The sequence below is a fragment of the Sceloporus occidentalis genome, unplaced genomic scaffold (assembly GCF_023333645.1).
Source record: "Sceloporus occidentalis isolate IW3139 unplaced genomic scaffold, rSceOcc1.0.p SCAF_2, whole genome shotgun sequence".
In the NCBI taxonomy this organism is placed as follows: domain Eukaryota; kingdom Metazoa; phylum Chordata; class Lepidosauria; order Squamata; family Phrynosomatidae; genus Sceloporus; species Sceloporus occidentalis.
This window is the reverse complement of record NW_028316982.1, coordinates 180,020,910-180,044,345: the sequence shown is the minus strand read 5'-3', so window position 1 is coordinate 180,044,345 and position 23,436 is coordinate 180,020,910. Positions and strand designations below refer to the sequence as shown.

General features: G+C 39.3%; 1 protein-coding gene across 2 annotated transcripts in view; it reads left to right on the top strand.

Moving 5' to 3' along the window:
• The window catches only part of MID1 (midline 1), a 256,629-nt gene that overhangs the window by 77,763 nt on the left and 155,430 nt on the right, over nt 1-23,436 (top strand). The window contains exon 1 of one of the 2 annotated variants that reach the window (XM_089511600.1): nt 2,201-2,592. The exons of the other annotated variant lie outside the window; for it this stretch is intronic. The gene's annotated coding sequence lies outside the window, so the exon portion shown is untranslated. Of the gene's footprint in view, nt 1-2,200; nt 2,593-23,436 lie in introns of those variants that run through there. 2 annotated transcript variants of the gene reach the window in all.

Below are 23,436 nucleotides of genomic sequence, written 5' to 3'. Positions count from 1 at the left end.
CCAAAGAGGGGTGAGGGGGGATATTCCTAGCCAGGCCCTTTAACTGGGATTTGAAGGTAAAATTGAATCCAGGTAGTTTAGGCTCATTGTCACCTTTAGGAAGCCACTAATGGGGTATTAATGTCTGATTTTTGGGAGGAAGGGGATGAATAGAAACCCATTAAGAGAGTGAGAACTCTGAGAAGTTTCTAGGGCTGTGTCTTTTGAAGCAGCATCTGAATGAAGTGGATGAATTGAGGTATTTTATGCTTCTCAAGATCTTTGATTTATTTTTTATGCCATTGCCTAAGGGAAATGCTCAGGTATGAACATTTAAAATTCTGGCCTTTTTTCTTTTTTAAAAAAATATTACTATTCTGTTGCATCTGATGAAGTAGACTTAAGTCTCCAAAACCTCATGCTGCCAACTTCTTTCTTCCAGTTAGTCTCAAACATATCACCATTTTGCCCCCACTTTTCCTGCGTACTGATTTTACAGACTAACATGGCTATATCTTTGAATTATTATTCTGGTTCTGGCTGTTGTTGTCGTTGTTATGGTTCATTTTGACCTGTATGATAAACAGTTTGGAAGGTTAGTGTTCATATGTGTAATTCGCACTAACTTTCCAAACTGTTCATCATAACAGGTCAAAATGTATCGGAATAATAATTCAAAGATATAGCCATGTTACTACATTTGTAAGTAAGGTACTTTGCTTTGCCTTAAATTATTGTAGGCCATGGGCATATTACTTTTCAGAGAATGGTTATGTTTACTTCCAATTTTTGTAATTAAGATAATCCCCAATGTTGCAACCCAGTCTGATAACTTAATTTTACTTTTCACTTTGTGCATTTCAAAAAACTTTTTATTTCATATTGGTTTTATGTTATATGTAATCTTTCCATGTATATGTTTTAAGTTATTGTATGCTATGATGGGTCTATTGACAAAAATAAAGATTGTCAGTTATCAAAAAGAAAAGCAAGGGAGGGGAGAGTGGATATTCCTGACCAGATTCTTTGCTTGGAGTTGAGGGACAAATTGCATCCAGATCATTTAGGCTCCTTATCAGTTTTAGGAAGCTACTTTTGTTGTTAACTGCCTTTGAGTCAATCTCGACTCATGGCGACCCTGTGCATGAGACATTTCCAAGACCCTCTGTCCTCCACTATTCTGCTTAATTCCTGCAACTCCATACCCATGAACTCCTCAATAGAGTACATCCATCCACCTTTCCCAGCATTATTGTCTTTTCCAGTGAGTCCTCCCTTCTCACGATGTGTCCAAAGTACAAAAGCCTCAGTTTGGTCATCTTGGCTTCCTTGATCTGCTCTAGGACCCATTTGTTTGTCCTTTTGGCTGTCCATGGAATCCTTAGCACTCTTCCTTAGCACCATTTCTCAAATGAATTGCTTTTCTTTCTATCATCTTTCTTAACTGTCCAGCTCTCCCATCCATACATGGTAATAGGAAATATGATGGCTTGTATGATTCTAACTTTTGTGCTCAGTTGTATATCTTTGCATTTTATAATCTTTTCTAGTTCTTTAATAGCCACCCTCCCCATTCTTAATCTTCTGATTTCTTGACTGCAGTTCCCATTTCTATCAATGTTTGATCCCAGTCATGGGAATTATTTTACTATTTCTATTTCTTCATTGTCTAGGTTGCACTTGTGAAGGTCCTCATTTGATTTTTTTTGTGTGTGTGTTCAACAGTAAGCCTGCCTTTGCACTTTCTTCTTTCATCTTCCTTAGTAGGTGTTCCAGGTCTGTGAGGTTTTCTGCTAGTATTATGGTGTCATCTGCATCTCTCAGATTGTTGATATTCCTTCCTTCTATTTTCATTCCTCCTTCTCCTGTGTCCAAGCCTGCGTTTCTTATAATATGCTCTTCATATAGGTTGAACAGGTAGTAAGATGCAGCCTTGTCTGACCACTTTGCCAACTGGGAACCAATTGGGAAGCCACTAAGGGGAAATTAATGTCTGGTTTTTGTGGAAGGAGGGGATGAATCGAAACCCATGAAGACAGCAAGAGAGAACTCTGACAACTTTCTAGGGGTGTATCTTTTTTTTCTCTTTTGGAAGCAGTCTCTGGAAGAAAGTGGATGAATTGGGGGGTTTTATGCCTTGTCAAGAAGCATTATTGGGATGGAAGCTGGAGCTTGGATGCCCAAACTGTGCGTAGGCGACTTTGTTTGTTTGGATCCCTGCTCAGTGGATTAACATACTCTTTGAGGCTTGAATGCCAGCAGCATCTCTCCCTTCCCCCTTTCCCTCTCCAAGCATCTCTCTCCCCCAAGGGGCCCTGGAGAATCCTTCTGCTGAAGTCGTTTGGTTTTGTGCTGCTTGCTTCTTTTTTTTCCCTTCTTTCTTTCCCTGGGAGAGGATTAAGGGAAAGAGGAGAATGGCTTTGTGAGGAGGAGAAGAAAGAAGAGAGAGAGAGAGAGAGAAGGAGGAAAGAGAGAGGGGGATTGCTGAGACGCAAGGAAAGGCACCCTGGAAGAGCAGCCTTTTTCAGAGCCTTCTTTTCAGCCCATTGAGAGGAATTGCCTGGGAGATCCAGCTGCTGGGGGGCTGCTCCTTTCTTTTTGCAACTCCATACTGTAAGTCTGAAGCTGGGGAGGTGATCCCAACATTCCCCTCCCTTGTCCTACTGACTGATCTGAGATGCTCTTGTAATTTGCTTTGTGGAAAGGAGACCTTCTTCTTCTGGAAGTTGAGTACTGAAGAGACACTGCCTTGTCTTGCCTGCACTATTTGCAGGAAAAAGGTGGTGGTGGGGGGCATAGGTAGTTAGAAAGAGAAGGACAGTGACTATTCTCCAAACTAATTTTACGTATTGTTTTCTAAATACAGTACATTTGAGGAAGTAGAAGTCTATGAAAGCTCATGCTTTCTTGTTGGTCTCAAAGGGGCTCCAAGATCTGACTTTACACACTGATTCTACAAACTGACATGGCTCTGTCTTTGAGTTTATTAAAAGTAGTTATCAGTTTGTCAAAAGTGGGGTTGAGATGTTGGAGGAGAGGGGGCTTACCAAGTTCTGGAGTGCTCAGAGGTGTTTCAAGTTTGCCAAGTATATTTGATGTAAGGAGAAGCATTGCAGATTAAATAGTTGGTGTGTGGGGCTTTTTTGTTTTTTGTTTTTGCAACATTCTTTCCTGATGTTATCAGATTTGTCACTTTCCTGGACTAATTCCAAATCTCCTGCAGTGTGCGTGAGAAACATATATTAGATTCCTTCTCCTTCTTCTCCCCCCCCCCCTTCTCACATGCTCCCCACAAACAAAGGCAAACAGGGACTGCTTGTCTTAGCAACAAAAGCTAACCAAGCAAGCTACCTTTGAATGGTGGATAGGCCTCCCAGAAATACCTTCTGAAGAGGGAGGGGGAAGAAAAATGAGACGGGTGTTTAAAAGGAGGGGGGAAGTTGAATAAAGTAGTATGGCTCAGGATAACACAAGCGCATCATTCAGTGGAAGACAAAGGGGGTTGTTTTGCAGGACAGCAAAACACACAGGTGCATTTCTGAGCCTGAGTTTGCAGCCTGAATTGAGGCTGCAACCCAAAGTGTACTGAAATGGTATTGAAATTAAGAGGACCTCTGAGTTAACTGTGTTAGGACTGGTCACTTGAATCATCTATAACTTCTGCGTTCCCATTTCCTTGGAAAGATAAAGTTTAGTATTGTCAGTCTTAATATATTTGTGAGACACAAATATATTATGTAATTTGCATATTATGTAACTTGCACATGGTATCAAATTTACAAACAAAACTTTCCATTGCAATCTCAATAACAAATAAAGAAACAAGGAAGGGTTGGCAACAGTTGAAGTCGTGAAGGACAGAGAACCAGGAGTTCTTTTTGATCTAACTTATTTTCCCATCACTTTCTCTCTTTGACAGTTATTTCTCTACCCTGCTTAAACTCTTACTGTTTTATTCTACATGCATATCTGAAACATCTCTTTGCATTCCTGTTTTCACCTTCCCCTCCTCTCCTTCCATGCCTGCCTCTAAGTTTTGTTGTGTTACAAAAAGGTATTGGAAGATTTTTACACTCTTCTTTTTCTTCTTCTTCTTTCTTCATGTTCTCACCTATAACTTTTCTTAACTTGCATCACATTCAGATAATGAACTCTTGAGGGGGAGCAACTCCATGAGTCACTATCTTGCATAAACTGCTTTAGGAAATGGGCCATTACTTTCTAACGTGGGTGGGTCTTTTTTGCTCAGACAGAGAGAGCTAACATAAAGGTGTTGTCATGGAGCCTTAAAGAAAGGAAAAGAGTTAGTAAGAATTTGCCTGGGTAAGTGTGCCTGCTTCAGAGTGCTTCTTTATTTAATCTACATATATATGATCTAATGATTTTTTCCTTTCTTTTTCACACTCACTCATATACATACAGAGACATACTAGCACAACTGGTTGTCAGGGAATTAACCAGTGTGGGTGGGTTTTATGCTTAGAAAGTAGTTCAAAATATCTCATGCAATAACAGTGAGTGGTTTTAGTGATTATATACTCATTTGTCTAATACAAAGCATACAGTAGCCACACATGGGAGAGATTGCATGGGAATTGCATTAGTTTAATTTTAATTTGTTGCCAGTTTATTATAGGTCACATCTTCCAAATGGTCACTTGTACAGTCCTTCACAATCAAGTATTTTTTTCTCTAACTCCCCCCTTAGAAGTAAAAAAGATCATTCCCCCTTTATAATTCCAGATACATGTAAGAAATGTTAGTATGACTGTCTGTTCTAGTTATCATCCCACAGTTTTTAAAGTTAACATTCATGAATATGCATATACAAAATTTCTTTCTCTCTCTTTTTCTCTCTCACACACAATGAGGATAAGCTGTGCAGATCAGATGATATTTCATATTGCTGCTTGGTTCTTAAATTTATGCATATCCTGTTTTACTGAAATACTCTGCTGTACCTCTGTTGTCAAATGATAGTATTCATGTATGTTCATCAACAAATCTTCTGATTTCTGAAGAAAAATGGAATATCTTTCAATCTCAGTAATGACCTTCTACTGTGATATTGGCATATCTTAGCTATTAATAGAGATCAAAAGCAAGTGCATTGAAGCCAGAGGGGAATTTGCCATCAGTCTTTGTGGGAATTTTGTTTGTGTGCCTTCAAATCACCTGTCAGCTTAGGGCGACTCCATGAGTTTCATAGGATTTCCTTCCTCTGAAATACAGACAACAACCTGGTATTCATCGGTGCTCTTTCATCCAAGTATTAACCAAGGCTGACCCTGCTTAGCTTCCAAGATCAAATCGGATTGGGTGCCTTTAGGCTATTTAGACAGCCAGTTAAGATTTTATTGTTTCCACCTTATGGTGGCCCTTTCGTGGGGTTTTCTTGGCAAGTTTTTTCAGAGGAGGTTTGTCATTGCCATCTTCTGAGGCTGAGAGAGTGTCACTTGCCCAATGTCACCCAGCAAGGTTTGTACTGTGCTCTCCAGAGTCATAGTCCAATGCTCAAAACACTACATCACACTGGCTCTCCAGTTAAGACTACACAGAGTATAAGAACATCCAAAGACTACACATACCCTATATCCCTGATCAGAAAAATAGTAGGAAACAGTGCAGAGGACAGTGATGTCATTGTGACAGTCTGTGTCCCTGACCTCTCCTTAGTCACCATAGGTCTGTACTGTATTTAAACACCTCCCCCGTGTAAATTCAGCCTGTTGTCATAATCTGATTTCTTTCCACACACTTGTTGCATTGTTCTGAACAGGACTGTGTTAACAAAGTTAGTGCATTCTTAAAATACACACAATTTCTGGGGTTTTTTGTGGGGGGGGGGAGGGGAGAGAAAAAGAAACTTCTGACTCATTTAAGGAAACATCCATCAACAGCCTGCTACTGCCGGTTCTCCCATGGCTCAACCTCTACAGAGGTTTATTCAGCCAAACCAGCACTACCTGAATTCTGTACTGTCTGATAAATTGTGCCAGCAATTTTCATTTCTGATGGTGTTTATTTATTTATTTGTAATTTATTAATTGAATTTATACCTGACCTTTCTGTCTAAGAATGTCCTCAGTGATGCACTTCGTAATAAAAATACACATGAAAACAAAATCTTAATTAAAATAAAAACAAGGGGAAAGCATAGAACAGCCACAGAGCAGCTTACATGCCAAAATCCTGTCTGAGTGACAATGTGTTTGCTTGTCAATGGAAGCATAAAGAGAGAAAAACAAATGCCATTTGAGTCCTGGAGTGGCCATTAAGTATAATCCAGTATTGGGACTTTAATGTAGTGTAAAAGGACTATAATGCAAAGTCTCAGTCTATTCATAATGTCCCATTGCATTGGGACATCATAAAATAACAAAACTGCTGTTGACATTTTGGTTAGTGATCCAGGAAGCAGGAACCAGGCACTGCTGAAAGGAGATCTTTTGATCGTTGCAAGCTTTGCAAAACCTTCCTTCCCTTTTGTTTCATTTTTCCCCTAGAAAAGGGTTATTATGCTTTTAATATATTGTACATACTGGAGAGCAGCCATACAGTCAAGTCAATCCACCTGTTTAAAGGAAGAGTGAAAAGTCAATAAGCAGTTTACTTACTAATGATGTCTTCTAGGTAATGTCCAAAGGGAAAATACACACATTTGTCTGCCACCAATATGTAAGAGATATATATTCAAAACACATATGGCATTCACATGTTTTACCATCAAATAGTTTTACCTCTACACGTTTTCAGGCACAGAGAAGTAGGGAGGCAATATTTCTTGATACTTCTCAAAAGATGTGATGTTTCTCAGGTATTCTGAGAGAGTGAGAGAGAAACACTACTTAGCATCTCTCATGGGAGAGAATAATGAGAATCTTGAATACCAATATACTTCAGTTTGTAAACAGGCTTACACTGACTGGAACCTTAAGGTAAGTTAAAACACATTATAAGTAACACTTCCTTTAACAGTCCATCATAGTTATTTATCTCTACATTGGGGTGCACTGTTTCACAGTGTGGATGGAATGCAAGAAAGGAGCTAAAGCCTTTGGGAAGATGGTACTGGCCACTGGTAATCAAACATTTAAAGCCCTTTTCTTTCTTTCTTGCCTTCTTACTACTTTGATCACTGTCAAAAAAGGGCAGTTAAAATGTTTGAGGTGTCCTTTTTACTCTGCTCCTTGGATGTACTTCAGTTTATCCCTTTGTGATCTAAAGAGCTAATTTATATTGTGTATTAATTCAACAATATAAGGTTAATTTTCACTTTGGGACTTTAGGTTCAGCAAGTTTACAAGCCACTTTAACTGAATATAAGTAAAGCAGATATAAATTATGGCTGGCATCTTATTGATGTTTTAAGCACATGTGAGTTCCTTTATGTACATGGCTGCATTATTGGGCTGATGTGTAATGTCCATAATGTTCAATTGAAGGTTACACGGTCACACCATTGTGCATTGTGCATAATTGTACACTGTACATTAATTACATGGTAGCACTTGGTTGTGCTTTGTACATCAATGCTCAGTGCAGATTTGGTTATGCAACATGGCAATTCTGTAATGATGTAGAATAGTGGAATGAAGGCAAACTCCATGAATGTAAAATTACATTATATCTCTTTAATGCAAGATCTCAGCCCCTATTGACATTTTGTTGTTGTGTGTCTCCAAGTCATTAAGACTTATGACAACCCTAAGGTGACTTTATCAAGGGGTTTTGTTGACATCTGACTATTCACTCTTGGTGCACAAGCATGCTTTCTCTGGTGTCTTGGAATTCAGTGTGAAATATGACTAGAGGAATATTTATACTTTATGCTTTGAAATGATCCCATTGTGATGAATGACTGAAATTGGTAGTGAAAATGATGGTGAAGTTCAGGAGGCAGAATAGTACCCAGTGGAATAATTTTTACAAGTCTGTTATCTCACAAACATGTGAAAACTACATTAGTCAAATATATAATAAAGCACTCTATTCTGTAGAGAGCAATATACCTTGAACTTGCTGTGATTATTATCTCCTACTTTCCCACAGATGTGCAAGCAAGGCTACTATGGGCCATATAAAATATGCCCCTTTTTACTCTGATAAAAACAGAATGAGAGAGAGAAAGAGACAATTCATTGAATTGCAGGAAACTTTCTGCCTCTCACAGTTCTGAAATTTTGAAACAGAAGGAGGAAAAGTCATTAAGAGCTGTTAAAAGTATATTTTGCCCTCATTACTATGCTATTTCATCATAGCTGCAGCTGAATTTTAACAGTTTTCTTGTCATATTTGTTTAAGACTATTTCTTTTAAAATGCTAGAAAAGCAGCAGCCAAGTACAAGAAAGACCATGAAATGCCTATAAAACCATAGCAGCTGAGGCTGCTAATGAAAAATCTTCATTTCTATCACTGGTGCCCAGACATTCTTAGAGATCTACTTGATACTGCCATGACCTCAGTAAGTGGAACAATTTATGATTTACAATGGATTAAGTGAGATCAGAGTTAATGCCTATTGCATCCTCTGATTTCATATTCTATTTAGAAGGCCATTTATCTGCCCTTGATTTGGAAATGAAAAGACCTGACTTACACTGAACAGCTATTCAGTCTATTAAAGAGAGTTATTCTTTCACACTCCGCAGTTATACTTTGACACCACTTTGACTTCCATGGCAATATCCTACAGAATTCTTAAGTTTGTAGTTTGGAGAGGCATTAGAGCTCCCTGGCAGAGAATTCTACATACTTTACCAAACTGCAGAGCTCAGGACACAATAGATCCATGGCAGTTAAAAATGATATCAAATTGCTATAATTGTGTAGTGGAAAGAAGTAGCAGTTTCTTGATGCACAAGCCCATTGCATGGGGGCTTAAAAAAATTAGTCGAAATACTGGAAATTACTTATTCACAAAAATCCCAGCAAAATGACCCATTAGCAGATATGTTTTGAATCTGGGAATGTTCAATTTTCCCCAGAGGTGTGAGAATATAACAAACTGATTGTAGTATGAACTTTCACTAGGGTTGCCATCATTCTCTTTCACAAAACTGGGTCAAAAGTATGTAAGGCAGGATTGGGGTGACTTAGCAACCCACCTGTGCCTAAAAAAATGTCCCCCTCTCTCCACATTTTGCTGTACAGTTGGCCCTTGCCTTATGCGGGGGATCCGTTCTGGACACACACACATCCCCGCATAAGGTGAATTCCTCCTATGCTCAAGCCCTATTAGAAACAATGGGGCTTGTGCGCGGTGGCGCAGCAGTGCACGGGGTGCCACGGGTGTGCACGCCCATTCATTTGAATGGGACGCACCACCCCTTGCGCCCCACGCACTCCCCACGGCTTGAGCGTGTACGCTCAAGACCATGTAAAGCACACCCACGTATAACACGGGCGCACTATACAGTACACCATCGCATACAGTCAACCCTTCATATCCATGGCTTCAGCTATCCATGGCTTCAAAAAGCAAACCTTGATTTTTGTCATTTTATATAGGGGACACCATTTTACTATGCAAGTCTATATAATGGGACTTCAACATCCACTGATTTTGGTACCCAAGAGGGTCCTGGAAACAAAACCCAGCCTATACACCAAGGTTCCATTGTATTTCAGTTGTTGTCTATTTATGTATAGCAAACCAATTTACATCCTGGATTTGTACTTTGTTGCTTCAACCAGCCCAGCTGGTGGGAACCTTTTTCAAACCCTTCAACTCTGGATTTTCCTGGTTTTCCAGGACAAATGGTAAGCCTAACTTTCACACACTTGGACCCATTTCATTAGATGCATGTTAGTCTCAAAGATGCCATACTCTTACCTGTAGTTGCTGCTACAGACTAACACAGCTACCCTTTTGGAAATGTCTACAGAGAGTATTAATAAGTTACCATGGTTGGTATAACTAAAATTAGTTTACTGACCAGTGTATATTCAGTTGAGCTGTGACAATAATAGGCTTCAATTCAGGCCTGCAATTGTTTATCTTACGTAGATAGTATCTTGAATCTAGAGAATCATGTATGAGATAAAACTACTTAGAAATGTGTGTTCTGTGTGGAAATTTATCCTCTCCTTTGTATGACAACATCACAGAAAGCCTATCTCACTTTAAAAAAAAAAAAAAAAAAAAAGGAAATGCATCTATTTCCACATGGGCACTTCCTATTCTATAAATGCAACCATTGTTTGCTAAGTCTAGTCAGTAATTAGACCTCAGATGGCGAAGCAATTTCAGAACGCAGTCTACCAATTTACATGCTAGTCCAACAGACTGCGGTGGAGCCATGATTAGCACAGACTCCATCAACATCTTAATTAGCCCCAAACCCAGCATGAAGCAGTGGTGGCTATCATTGTAGGCCTGAGAATGTTTGCTTTTTCAACGCAAAGGCATATTTCCCAAAAGCTGGAGTTGTTTCCCCCACTAATTGCTGTTGAAACTGAGAAACCTGGGTCATGAGAAAAGCTAGAGCTGCCTAAAAGACTTGAAAAGCAGCACATTCAACAGGGATTCCTATGCAATACATTATATGCCAGAGAGCATCCAAACTTAATAAGAATTAATAAAGTAACTAACATGGCTTACATTTGTCATAAGATATGTCATGCATTGAAGAAAAGAAAGGTAAAAGTTTTATGACAAAGGAAAGAAAATTTACATTAAAAAAAAAAAGGTTTTCATGTTTATGATAGGTGCCACCCTCCCAGATTTGGATGGTTGGGACTGTTGACACAATCTTTTCTCCCTTACATTTCACAAAAATTCTCTTGCACAGGATTTCTCAGGTCCAGAGAATCTTGGATGAGACCAATTGTGTAGCATCTGTCAGTGGCTTTTAGTACCACTGACCTTGGTATCCCTCTGGGCTGCCCGTTTGGGTTGAGACTTGGAGAGATTGTTTTGTGATGGCTCTGGTCTTTTCTGGAGAGGACCATCCAGAAGCTAGGGGGCTGCAGGATTCCTGTCTGATGCTATGGCCATTGACCTGCAGGAACCTTTGATTAGCGACATCATTCTTGGATTAATGTAATGCAGTCTATTTGGAGCTGTCTTTAGAAAGTACTTGGAAGCTTTACTGGATAAAAAATAGGGCAGCCAGAGTGTTGATTGGGGCTGTTACAAGAAGAATTCAGTTTCCCTGTTAGATAGCTTCACTGGTCTGTTTTTAGGCAACATGCAAAATGTTGGTTAGGGCCAGACACACCCTAAATGACTCATGCACAGGTTATCTAAAAGACTGATTTCTTGACATGAAATTGTCCAGGTTTTAAGCTCCTCAAGAGAGACACTTCTCTTTAGTCTTGACATTCTTGCAGATTTGCTTGATGAGGAAACAAAGAAAAGAGTACTTGCTTGCTGCTTCCAAGTGTCGGAATTTTATTCAAAGAGAATCTAGGCTGGCTCCCTTCCTGTTGTCTGTCTATTGGCTGGCATTTTTATTTAGGTAGATGTTTTGTAACTGGCTGGCTGCAGAAAGAGGGGCATTATAATTTTGTATATGTACACTGTATTGCCCTTTTAGATGCTTTCAAATTCAGTTACTGTTTTAATATGGTAATTTGTTTCATTGTATTATTATTATAATAAATCATCCTAAATCTTATCATTAACATATAGAGTAGGCACTAGCATCATGGGGCTGGTGCGAGGAGTGTAGATTGTACCAGGTGACATGCCAGAGGTGGGTGAAACCTGGTTGGGCCCTCCTACCCCTTCAGGTAGGGGTGAGCACCAGCCTTCCCGGCTGCTCTGTTGTGGGGCTTTCTCCTTGGGGAAACAGGCCCAGTTTCCTAGGTAGGTGGCTGGGCAAGGGGGTGATGTAGTGAGTGGGGAGGGGAGGCAACTGGGCAACTAGTGGGAAGGGAGCAGGCAGCCAGGGGAGGGAATGCAGGTGAACAAGTTAGCAAAAGTATGTGGGACAGCCCTCTATCTCCTCCTAATGGCATCCGTCCACACTGGGGGTCACCAAAGGTAGTGACACCATTGGTAACAGGCCCATTGAAACAATTTGGTTTACTTACATTTTGACTCAACAAGATTCCATGTGTCTATTCAAGCTAGGGCTAACCAACAGCAATTGTGTTTTTAGTGACATTTATTTTTTATTATGTTGGGAGCCACTTTGGATGCCGGTACTGAGAAAAAGGCAGAATAAACAAAGAAACAAATGAGAGGATTTCTGCTTGTGTCACAGCAGCCAAATAAGCAATATAAGGTGAGCTTGTTCTAGACAAGTTTTTTCTTTCTTTTAGAGGTTGGTTCTTAATTTCACATGCCTGCTGCTGCACAAGACAACAAATAATGAACTCAGCTTGAGACTCTCTTTGTAGCAGACTGTCCAACAGGGAATAGCTATTACTAGATGGTTACAATGTCCTGTAATATTTTTGTATGCTGAACAGCTATATCAGTGTTAGTAACTGGATACCCTAAAAGAAGCTAGGGGTGTGTGTGTGTGTGTGTGTGTGTGTGTGTGACATACATACATACAACTGGCTATCTATCTTTATTTGTTCATAGTCCCTCTCAATTATGTGCAGAAATACAGCCAAATTCTGCTGAGTTATAATGATGTTATATGATGGCATAAGGCAATGGTGAAACAACAAAGAAAAATAATAGCATACAAATTTGAGGGGGGGGGGGGAAACAGTGTACCATACGAGACTCCAAATATTCTAAAGGCAGAACAAAACATAAGCAGGCAGACTAAACATGAAAAATGGAATAGCTCATGTAGGTAACAGGCTGTGACATAAAGGAAACTTCTCATCTGTTTTCCACCTGTACATGTTTATGATCAGCCTTGGTAAACCACAAATAGCTTGTGGTTTTGAAGGATTTAAAATATTTTCCTTTAACCTTTAAATAATGCACCTGAAAAATGCTACTTTTTATAATTACAGCTGCAGGGATGGAAAGCCATAAGAAGTGGCAACTTGCCCTGGCCAGTAAGATAAGAATTGCTTTACCAGATCTTAACATAGATGGTCCAAAATGATGGTCCAAAAGATGTTAGCCACAAGCCTGTGTAAAATTCAAAACATTGAGCTGCGCTCTGTGGCTTGTCTCTGCTACTATCTAGCTCACAGTTTCTCAACCAGGGTCCCATGAGAGATTGCTAGAAATTCCACAAGAGATCACAACTGAAATATATGTTAACATGAATAGGCTGCATCATACTGCAAAAAAGAATCCAGTTTGACACTTTAATTGGCTCAATATTATGGAATTCTGGGGTCTGTAGTTTGTTGTGGTACCAGAGGTCTCTGACAGAAAAGGTTAAATGCCTTAAAAGAACAAACCCTACAATTCCCAGAAATCCATAGCATTGAGCCATGGCAGTTAAAGTGGTGTCAAATTGGATTATTTCTGCAGTGCAAATACAGCTATAGTGGTGGGGATTGACCAAGCAGCCTTCTTAGCAATTTTGTTAGAGATCTTTCTGCCCTATATGGCAGAGTGCAGTAGCATATGTCAATTTGTTTGAGGTAATGCTCAGTTTTTATGCCAAATAGGAGAGGTCATTGGTGAGCACAGTACTTCACAAAGGGGAGGACAGTAGACTGATGACACCAACCTCTCCCTCCCAAATTTCCTGCCCCAACCTGCTCTTACGTATCACATGCTCACCTATGAGAGCAAACAAGCTCTACCAGCATGTTAGAAAATTGGGGTGGGGGGCTTCATTCTAAAGAAGGAATGTCTTAGGTTTTATTTTTTCATACTGCTATGATGTGTGTTTTATTAGTTTTATTATTCAACATTACAGTATTAATTTTTTGTTGTAACTATAATGAAGTAAAATCAGTTCACAATTTTTATTTAAATTAAATTTTCTGAACATACCTTTAGAAAAATTAAATACCATTTTGGCTTAACTTAGTTATTGGACAGAAAGATATTAATGCTTGTCTTATGACTTTTTAAAACTTGTGAGAGGGAAAGAAATGGGTTAATTTCAAGGAAGTTAAGCTAAGCTTAACTGTCTTTCTTTTAAAGAGAGGTTGGCTAAAAAGTCATTTTCAGTTTTAGATGGAGGGGGAAAAAATTCTTGCATATGCCATAGTGCATTAGCATCCTGTAGAATAGACACATGTGATACTACTTTTAGGCCTACTTGAACAAAGTACAAAATAAATATAAAGGAAATTTTTAAAAAAGAAAAAAACTTACACTACTGACTTGCATTAGAGTTGACATCCTTTGTGGGCAGGGGTAACCACACAAAAAGAGTAGGCTGATAAGCTCACCAGAACAAACAGATCCACAGAAAAATGTAATTCCTTGCTCCAGAGAGACAATTATTATTTGATTCATACTCTGACCAACAGAGTCATAGTCCAATGCTGAAATCAGGTTAGATAATCAGACTGGCTGCAATGTGCATCAATGGGTGTGTTTTTATGATAAATTTGTATTCATAATAAAAAGTCATTTCATTATATGTTTGGTAATGAATGGAAACACTTTTTTAAAAAACTAAAACTTTATTATATATTTTGGGTTTTAAAATTGTGATTTTATGGTCTGTGTTATGTTTTATATAGGTTCTTAGAAGGCCTTTTTCTTTTCTTTTTGGGTGGAAAGTCAAATACAAATCAAATACATTAATTAACAAAAATCATGTTTTTCCCAATCCTACCAGCCAACAATCCTTTTTGAATGGACTAAATAAATTTTGAATGAATTTCTATCCATTTCTCCAACATTAATAATAATTGTACAAAAATATATTATTTCAGTCCCTTAACATTCTACCCCTCCACCAAATTTAAAGAGTTCTGCTACTATTTTTCTCTTTCCTGGCAAGATGCTATAACCTTTTGATGAACTTGATTCCATTTTTCTTTAACATTTTCAGTTCTATGAGTTCATTTTTTAAAATCAGTTCTCTTTTTCAGTTGAATAGCAAACACTGGCCAGTATTCTAAATGGTGTTACACCATGGGCTTAACAATTAAAGGCATTATTATATTTTCTGATTTATGTTGAATCATTGTTTTTAGCAGAAAGAACATCTGTGAGCTCTATCCTTTCATCTCTTAAAAGTTAGTCACAGTTACGTTCCAGCTACATAAGAAAGCAAAAGATGGCTGTTAAGTTCAAATCCTAAAATATCAGGATCAAGTTACAAATAAGAAAGTGACAGCTGGTATCTTGTCAGCTCAAGCTATCGTTCCACAAATCAGCTATGTAAAGAGCCTTTGTGAGAAAGAGATAGTAAGCATATTTATCGCCCACTGCTATTGGTCCTGCTATAAAAGAAATTTTATGTTAACTTGTAAGTAGCATCAAAAGGATAGAACACTAAGACATTAAGTGTCTAATTTTTTTTTTAAGAAGATGTTCAGTACTGACATATTTTATAGGAACTCTTGGCATAGAAAAACAGAACTTTAGCTTGTTATGGGCCTATATCCTCTTTTCAAGAGTTTTTTTAAAAACAGTTTGTTCCAAAAATTTGGGCTTCGGTAATGAACAAAAACTAAATAGTACAATAGCAAAGTCCAGGAGTGAGGTGAATCTGTCACAACAGTCAAATTCTTCCTGGATTCTGAGAATTTTAATCTCAAATTCTAGCACCAAAAATCTTAAACTCGCTTTTCTTGTACGGTATGTCCCATCCTATTAAAAAAGTTTTAGAAATGAAAGCTTTATATATTGAATACATAGACTGAGAATTAAGAGGAAACAAACATTTTCCCTCTCTGGGTATTATGGATTTGGTCCTTCTCACATGACAATACCATTTGTGTAATATGATTAGACACCATTTTCCTGGGACTACAAGGCTGTTCTCACCATGATGGTACACATCTGAGCCATGTGTGCATCTCTTTGTCACTATGGTACACTGTACACTGTACCATAGTATCTGTCATCATATGTACTGTTATTCCTCTGGCCTGAAAAGCTGCCAGGATAGGCAGACCTGCTGAGATGTTCACTGCTACCATTAGGATATCATGTGATGTATGTCAAGTATTGCAGCTCAATAACAACAACAACAATATTCCATTAAACATGAAAAGACCATCCCTTTCCCTGTCCAGCAAGGAAGACCTTCTAAGATGCCCCTTTACTCCAGGGATATGTTCTTGGTGAAGAGCTGCAGATTGTTTTTTGTGGGTTTTTCGGGCTATGTGGCCATGTTCTAGAAGAACATGGCCACATAGCCTGAAAAAACCACAAAAAACTATGGCTACCAGCCATGAAAGCCTTCGACTTCACAGCTGCAGATTGCTTTGTTCAGTGTTTGTCTACAAAGAATATGTGCAGGATAAGGGCTGAAACTAACATGGCTTGCCTTGTCCTAAACAGTAGCAATGCAGGAGCATTTTGGCACTCTTCTGCAGTGGTGAGGGGAAGGTCATTTCAGTTTCACCCATTGCTGCTTGCATTAAATAATGTGCTTGCATTTAATCATTATTTTCCATTAATATTGAAGATGTATGTGGGACTTTCTCTATGTAACCACAAAGAAGATATATTTCTCCTTATGAGAGTCTGAAGAGGTACCACTATTCCCCAAGGAAGTAGGAGGAACTGTAGTTAATTAAAAAAAATTCATTGAGAAGAACTCAGTATGTTTGAAACCACGTCATAAAGTAGCTTTTCTGTCACACTATCACAGCACGTTAAGGCAGAGATAGAATTACAGTTGTGGATAATGCTAATTCTAGTAATAATTACTCAAGAAAAGTACATATTCAAGGAAAGATTCAACACAGCAGAAAGAAAGACCCACATCAGACTCCATGCCCACAGACATGCAAGAACAGACTAAACTGGATAGGAAAAGGTAGTGTTAGCACAGTGGTGCCAGTTTGGAAGAAAACATTAAAAGATCCACATGGAATGCTATATGCATGTTCACACTGCCAGTGACTGGATCTATACATGTATTGTACAGATGTAAAACAAAACTGTGCTTAGCCTGGCAAACAGGCAAACAACATGTACATGGTGGTGTCATTCAGCTGTTTTGCCACAGTTCACCCAAAGTGATTGTTAATAATGGCGGTATCCAGACCAGCACTTTGCGCCAGCCTGGATACGTGATAGGGTTGCCTCGGGGCATCCTTTCCAGACGCCCTGCAACCCTAGCACGTAGCCGTGGTGTTGTAATGGCGGCACCCTTTCTACATGGGCGCCGCCATTAACGACATCACGGGCGCGCTGCAGCCAAACAGAGCAGCACGGACATGACGTCCTGGCATCGCTGCAGGGCGCTTGTGGTGCCCTTTCAGTGGTGCCAGAAAAAGCTCCGTTTTGGAGCTCCTTCCGCTGTGCGTATTGCTGGCGCGGCCTTTAAACAGCCGTGCCAGCAATACAGAGAGAAAGGGGCCAAGCAGACCCTTTCCCCACCGCTATCAGGGTGTCCTTGGGGCATGAAGCCCCAAGGACACTCCTTTTCAGGCTGCAGGGAAGCGGCATTTTGCTGCTTCCCCAAGGCCAGGAAAAGCAGTGGATCGGGGCCTCCGCGGCTGGTGCTGTGGCAACTGAGGCCCCGATCCATCGGGGAAAGGGGCGATCTGTATCCTACCATTGTTAAAAGATGTGGAGGCTGGAGATGTCAAAAGGGGAGCCAGGAGTAGTAAAAGGGCGGAAGAGACTGGAGTAGATGAGGAGGACAGATAGGTAAGATAGGCCCTGGACAAATGGGCCTATAGGGCACCCTTGTCACATGCTAGGGGTTGGCCGAGGGTGCACCGTCCATACGTGCCTCACCCCAGCACGTTACAAGTGCCTCAAAATGGCGGCGGCCTGTACACACGGGCACCACCATTTTGACGCAACAGATGCTTAGTGTCCACACGTCGTGCCCCTTTGTGATGTCGCAAGTGTGCCATTTGCACACTGCGGCATCACAAGGGTGCCTCAGAAAGAATCTGCTTTTTGCAGGTTCTTTTGCTACATGAGGAAGCCACACGGTTTGTCTGCTGCGGCTTCCTTGCACGGCAAAACAAGGCACCAGCAGACTGCCCTTTTTGGGCCGTCTGTACCCCACCATAGTCATAGGAAAGAGAAGGACTGGACCCTCTGCATCTACACTGACAGGAAAATCTACCTTACCTTTGAGTTACCCTGATCTCTACTGACCATCTTACCTCTCTGGCTCGTCTACACACACTGGACACTTGTCTACATACACTGAGTTGTGTTCAGGAAAACTGCACAATTCTCCCTTTTGAACAGACCCCAGTCAGATAAATCTGTGCTGTGGCTGCTCTGGGTTTTTTTGTCTGCCTCACCCCACCCCCACATATAGATGTATGTATTTTTGAACTCCTTCTCCCAACCTCACACTGATGTTGTATGGAGTGCCGTCCACACACACTTGCAAATATCTGGATTTTCTGCTCAAAACAGGGATAAATCCCCACATTTCTTTTCCAGATTGAAGAATTGAGGTGATGAAAAAACCCAGATTCAGCCTCAGTTGCCCCATATATCATTTGGACAGCTCAATGTGAGACCTAGGTGAGACCATTTGTAGACACATCCTTGGATACCACACTGGCAGAACTCTTGTTGTATTTGGAGCAGCTGGGGAAGGATTAGCTGGCCGCTACAGCAGAAGGCTATTGACCTTATCTCTTACTTGTTGGGTTTCTCAGAGGTATTTGCTTGGCTACTGTGTGAGTAGAATGCTGAACTGGACAGGTCTCTGTCAGTACACTTCTTATGAGGAATCATCTAAAGAAAGGGAAGAAGAGAAGGCCTGTACATCCTTTCCTTATATTTTAGTTGTGCTTTGGATTTTGAACGTAACACACACCATACATGTCACAGCATAGGAAAGGGGCTTTTTTGGGTTTACAATTTCCAGCAGCTCTTCCACAATCCAGCTATCATGATCTGTGGTTCTGATATGTGAAAACAAACAAGCTCTAATATATGTAAGACTGTGTGTGTATAGGCAAAAGAATTACTTCGCTTTGGAAGAATTTGTGGAATTTTACAACGAAAGGAAAATCAGCTGTACAATAATCTTTTCTCATTGGTGGTTTCCTTGATGATTAAGGCATTGAATTCATTGGGACTTTTGAGTAGAAATGTTCATAATTGTGCTGCCCATCATCTTCATTTTGATATGTCTGTTTGATAAGTCTCTCTGACTCCTGGATATTGCTTATGTTGGCTTTGCTTCATTAGTGTTTTTTCCTTCATTCCTACAAGATTGCCTGCTGTACTACCTACGGCTAGAAATTGCCTGTGGTGATAAATAGAGTCCTGAATTTTTTGCATTGACACCCTGCAAGGCTATAAATTACTTACATGCTGGCTGTATGGAATTTTCAATATTTCTCTTTCTAAGAGTAGCAGGCTCAGGGGTTCAATCAATTTAAACAAAAAACTGCTGAATTTGTTAACATAAAACCAATTAATTATTTACACAGATGTGAACAAGTGACATTTGGGATGAAAAGGTTTATTTGGAACTCCTTTTCCTCCCATATTCTTATCTGCCATCATCAAACCTATTCCCACCTGCTGAAACATGGACTTCAGTATAGTTCTTAAGCAACAAAACATTATAAATACACTTCATATAATCTGATATTAAACTCCCAGGCAGAATGTCAAAGTGCTTAATAATGTATAAGTAGCTTCGCTACGTATTAAATTATTTGTTATTGCAATATGTTTAAGTCCAATACAAGATACATTAATTAAAAACATATGTGCCCAATATTGCTAACATGTTTTCCACTTCCCCAAATCATGAGAAATCCTGGGGCAAGTTCCAATTATGTAAGGTTTAGTTACCTTTGCATTAGAGAGAGAGAAAGAAACAAACATAAAACACTCAACAATCATGGCATGTTTGTAAAGAACGTGTTCTACATATATTCGAATATACTCTGTATTTAAATTTGGAAATAACCAGGCTTTTTAAAAAGTAAAAGAAAAGAAAAGAACAAATCAGACAGCCAAGTCACCTATTCTGAATTACACTTCCAAAGGAATATCAACTATATTGCAAGAATACCTACACTTTGGTTAACTCCAGATGAAAGATCTCAGTTCTCTCATACACAATGTCCAAATTTCATGGCAATCAAACCTTTATCTTCCAATAAGCAGACTTCCAACTTCCCAGGAATATTACTGATCCTTTGTTAAAAGTGTCTGACCACTTTTTGGTAGTCCATTAATATACAAATTTATTGTGACAAGGTCATCTATAACAAGGCCCATTTGTAAAAGCCAGTAGTGGTCAAAAGTCTGCTGAAATAAGAAGGTCTTAGGCTGCTGGCAGAATGAGAGCAGAATGGAGGGCAGTGGCAGTTTCACAACCTGGGAGCATCCTCTTAAAAAGCCTTTTCACATGTTATAACCAAGCATGCCTAGGAACTGGTAGCAATGAGAAAAAGCTTTTTAAAGATCTCCAAACTGCAAACCTGAGTTAACAGGCAAAATATTATCTATACCCTGGGTGGTCAAAGCATGGCCTCTGTACCGCATGAAGCCCTAAGAACTATTTTTGTAGGTCTGTGGTCACACAATATAAAATACCTCAAAATGCACCCAAATGCCTTTTGTAAAAACAAAATCACTTTAGATCACTTGTTTTAAAAAAATAAAAATCAGAAAGTTGCAGTGGGTCCCAAGGTTGTGGTAAAATGCTCCCACACAGACCCTAGTGGGCACTTGGGAGTATTTTGAGGATATATATATTGGGGGGCATACCCCTCCAAGGTCTCTTCTTGGGCAAGTTGTCCCTCTAACCTCTGATAGTTGCTCATCCCTGATCTATATAAAATTACTATACTGTCTTGTTGAGGGGTGGGATGTGGGAAAAAAAATCTATTGTAAAGTGTAGCATGAGTTTTGAACATGCCATAAGTATGCAAACCGAGAAGCCACCACACACAGTTTTCATAACACTAGGCAGATAATATTTGGTTGTACAAAACATGTAATGTGTGAAGTGGTACTCTGTCTACTGGGGCTTAGCCCTTCCATTTTTAGGTTGCAAAGAGTCTTTTTCTTTGCACGTTCCCTTCCAAGTCTTTTTTGGGTCATGCTTAATAGTTTCAGATCATCTTTCCAACTAGTTTTACATATTGTCATTCTTTTAAAAGAATTGAATTGAATTGTATAGCTTATAGCAGGGTTTTTTTAGTATGCCATTGACATCTAGACCAGGGGTAGGCAACCGTTTTGAGCCGGGGGCCGGGTTGCTGTCCCTCAGACAACTGGGGGGCCGAAGCCAAAAACTAAATAATTAAATAACTTTTAAAAAATTTAAATAAATAAATAAACCGGGACAAATGTAGGACAACATTTTCAAATGGTGGACACTTTTTTTAAAAAAAGTGGAGGACACGCAAAAAAAATGTGCTGATTTAAATTTTTTAAAATATAAATGCATGTTTCTGAGGCGTCTATAGACAATTGCCCCCCTTGCCCCTGCACACAAGAGGCCAAAGGCCCCGGCAGCAATCGGCAGCAGGACCGGGCTGGGGCCGGTCCCAAGGCCTCGCCGGGCCGCAGGTTGCCTACCCCTGATCTAGACCCTGGAGCAAATAAACCTTATTGCTTCTAGAATAAAGGCATCAAATATACCTCCCTCCACCATTGATATGGTGTGTCTGATGATAATTATGCATTTGTTGCCACACACACACAGGGGGCCAGGTCTATTCATGCTACAAAACTATAGTGCTGTTATTCCAGTTTAACTACTGGAACTACATTCTATTTTAGCCTGGAGTTTGCTGTTTGGTGATGCCCTAAAGCTGTCTGAGTGACAATTTTAAATGCCCCCCATTACAGTGCAAATCCTGGGTCTCTGGGTCTCTATTATTTTCTCATAAAACCTTTGATTGGGATAGAATAGTTCAATTGTTTCAAAGTAATGATGCTACCAAGGTAATATTCTGCTCAAATCATTTTTGAATTGTAATCTCCAAGATCCTTAGCAGATCAATATTCTTTTTCTGCCATCTGCTGTACCATTCTTGTCCACAAGGTGAGTTTTTTCCCACTTGACAGAGAGGGTAGTAAGCCATGGGGGAAAAACACGCACACACCCTCACAACATTCATTTGAATACCCACCTTAGACAGTGCCCTTTAGACAATATTTATGTGAAGCATGTGAGAGGTCCTTTTTCAGGATGAGCACCAGCTGCATACCCATCTCTGTGTTTTCTCAATACTAGAATAAGCCATTATAAGGTTATAGGACATTTTTTCCCTTTATAGTCAATGACCTTTCTCATGCCCTTAGGGCTACACAGTAGTGGTTTTAAATTTAAAGCAATGAGGGATTTCTGAAGTATGTTGCAGGAATTCTGCTGGGACTGCTGCACAGTTATCATCTCTTTCCCTCCTTCTCCTCCCCTTCAGTTCTTAAGCTTTTCTAAAACATCAAGGACTACATTCTTTCCCTGAATATATTTGTGGAAGTCCCAGTAGTTTCAGCAAAAACAGTATACACATCAGAAAGCAAAATTGGCCCAGAATATCAACTAAGGCTGTAATCATATACTCTTATTTTGGGGGTAAGCCCTTTAAACTCAGTGAGACTTACTTCTCTGTAGATATGTATAGTGTTGATCTGTAAAACATGAGGAGAGAGCAGTTAGACTACAATCCGAAATACACTTATTAGGAAATAAAACACATTGAACTCACCAGGATATTCATCTGAATAAGCACACACAAGATTGATCTGCACGTAGATCTTTGGTCTGACACAACAGGGATCTATCTGTGTTCTTGTGAATTGGTTTGCCAAGCAAAATTAAGTGCCACAGTTCACTTGGGCAGCTCCTAGGGTAGCTTACAAAAGTCATTAAATGTATTCAGGTAAAAACTAAGTGAAATCATTTACTAAGCTAAATAGAAATGTAATACATCTCACCCTAGTGAGGAGGACTAGTGTGATGTAGTTGATTCCCTTGTAATAAATCCAGTATATTATGTTCTAAATAGTTTTTAAAATGTTTTAAATTAATTTTAATTACATTGTCTGTTTATAAAGTTTTAAAAATGTTGTGTTAGATTTCTTTTAGCCATATTTTGTTTTATCCTACACTATAAGACACCTATTAAATTTATAAAATATATAAATAGACAGTGACCTGTGTGTCTGCTCAGTCTGCTGTTCAGGTGCTAACTATTGACAGGCAACTTAAATACCATCTTTCTCCCTCCACTTTTTTAAACGTAGTGAAACATAGAGGTCAGTATTCAAAAATCTAATATACTTTGGGCAATTTTGTTTCAAATAATGATGCATTGTTGAAATAAGATACTGATATGTATCTTGATAAAAGATATAAAAATGTGTTGCAAAGATTTCAAGATCTGAATTCCATATATCATATACATTTGATATATATGTATCTGTTCCATGATATGTACCTGTAGAAATCCAGTAATTATACCAATCCTAGAATGGGCATTGTTAATATCAT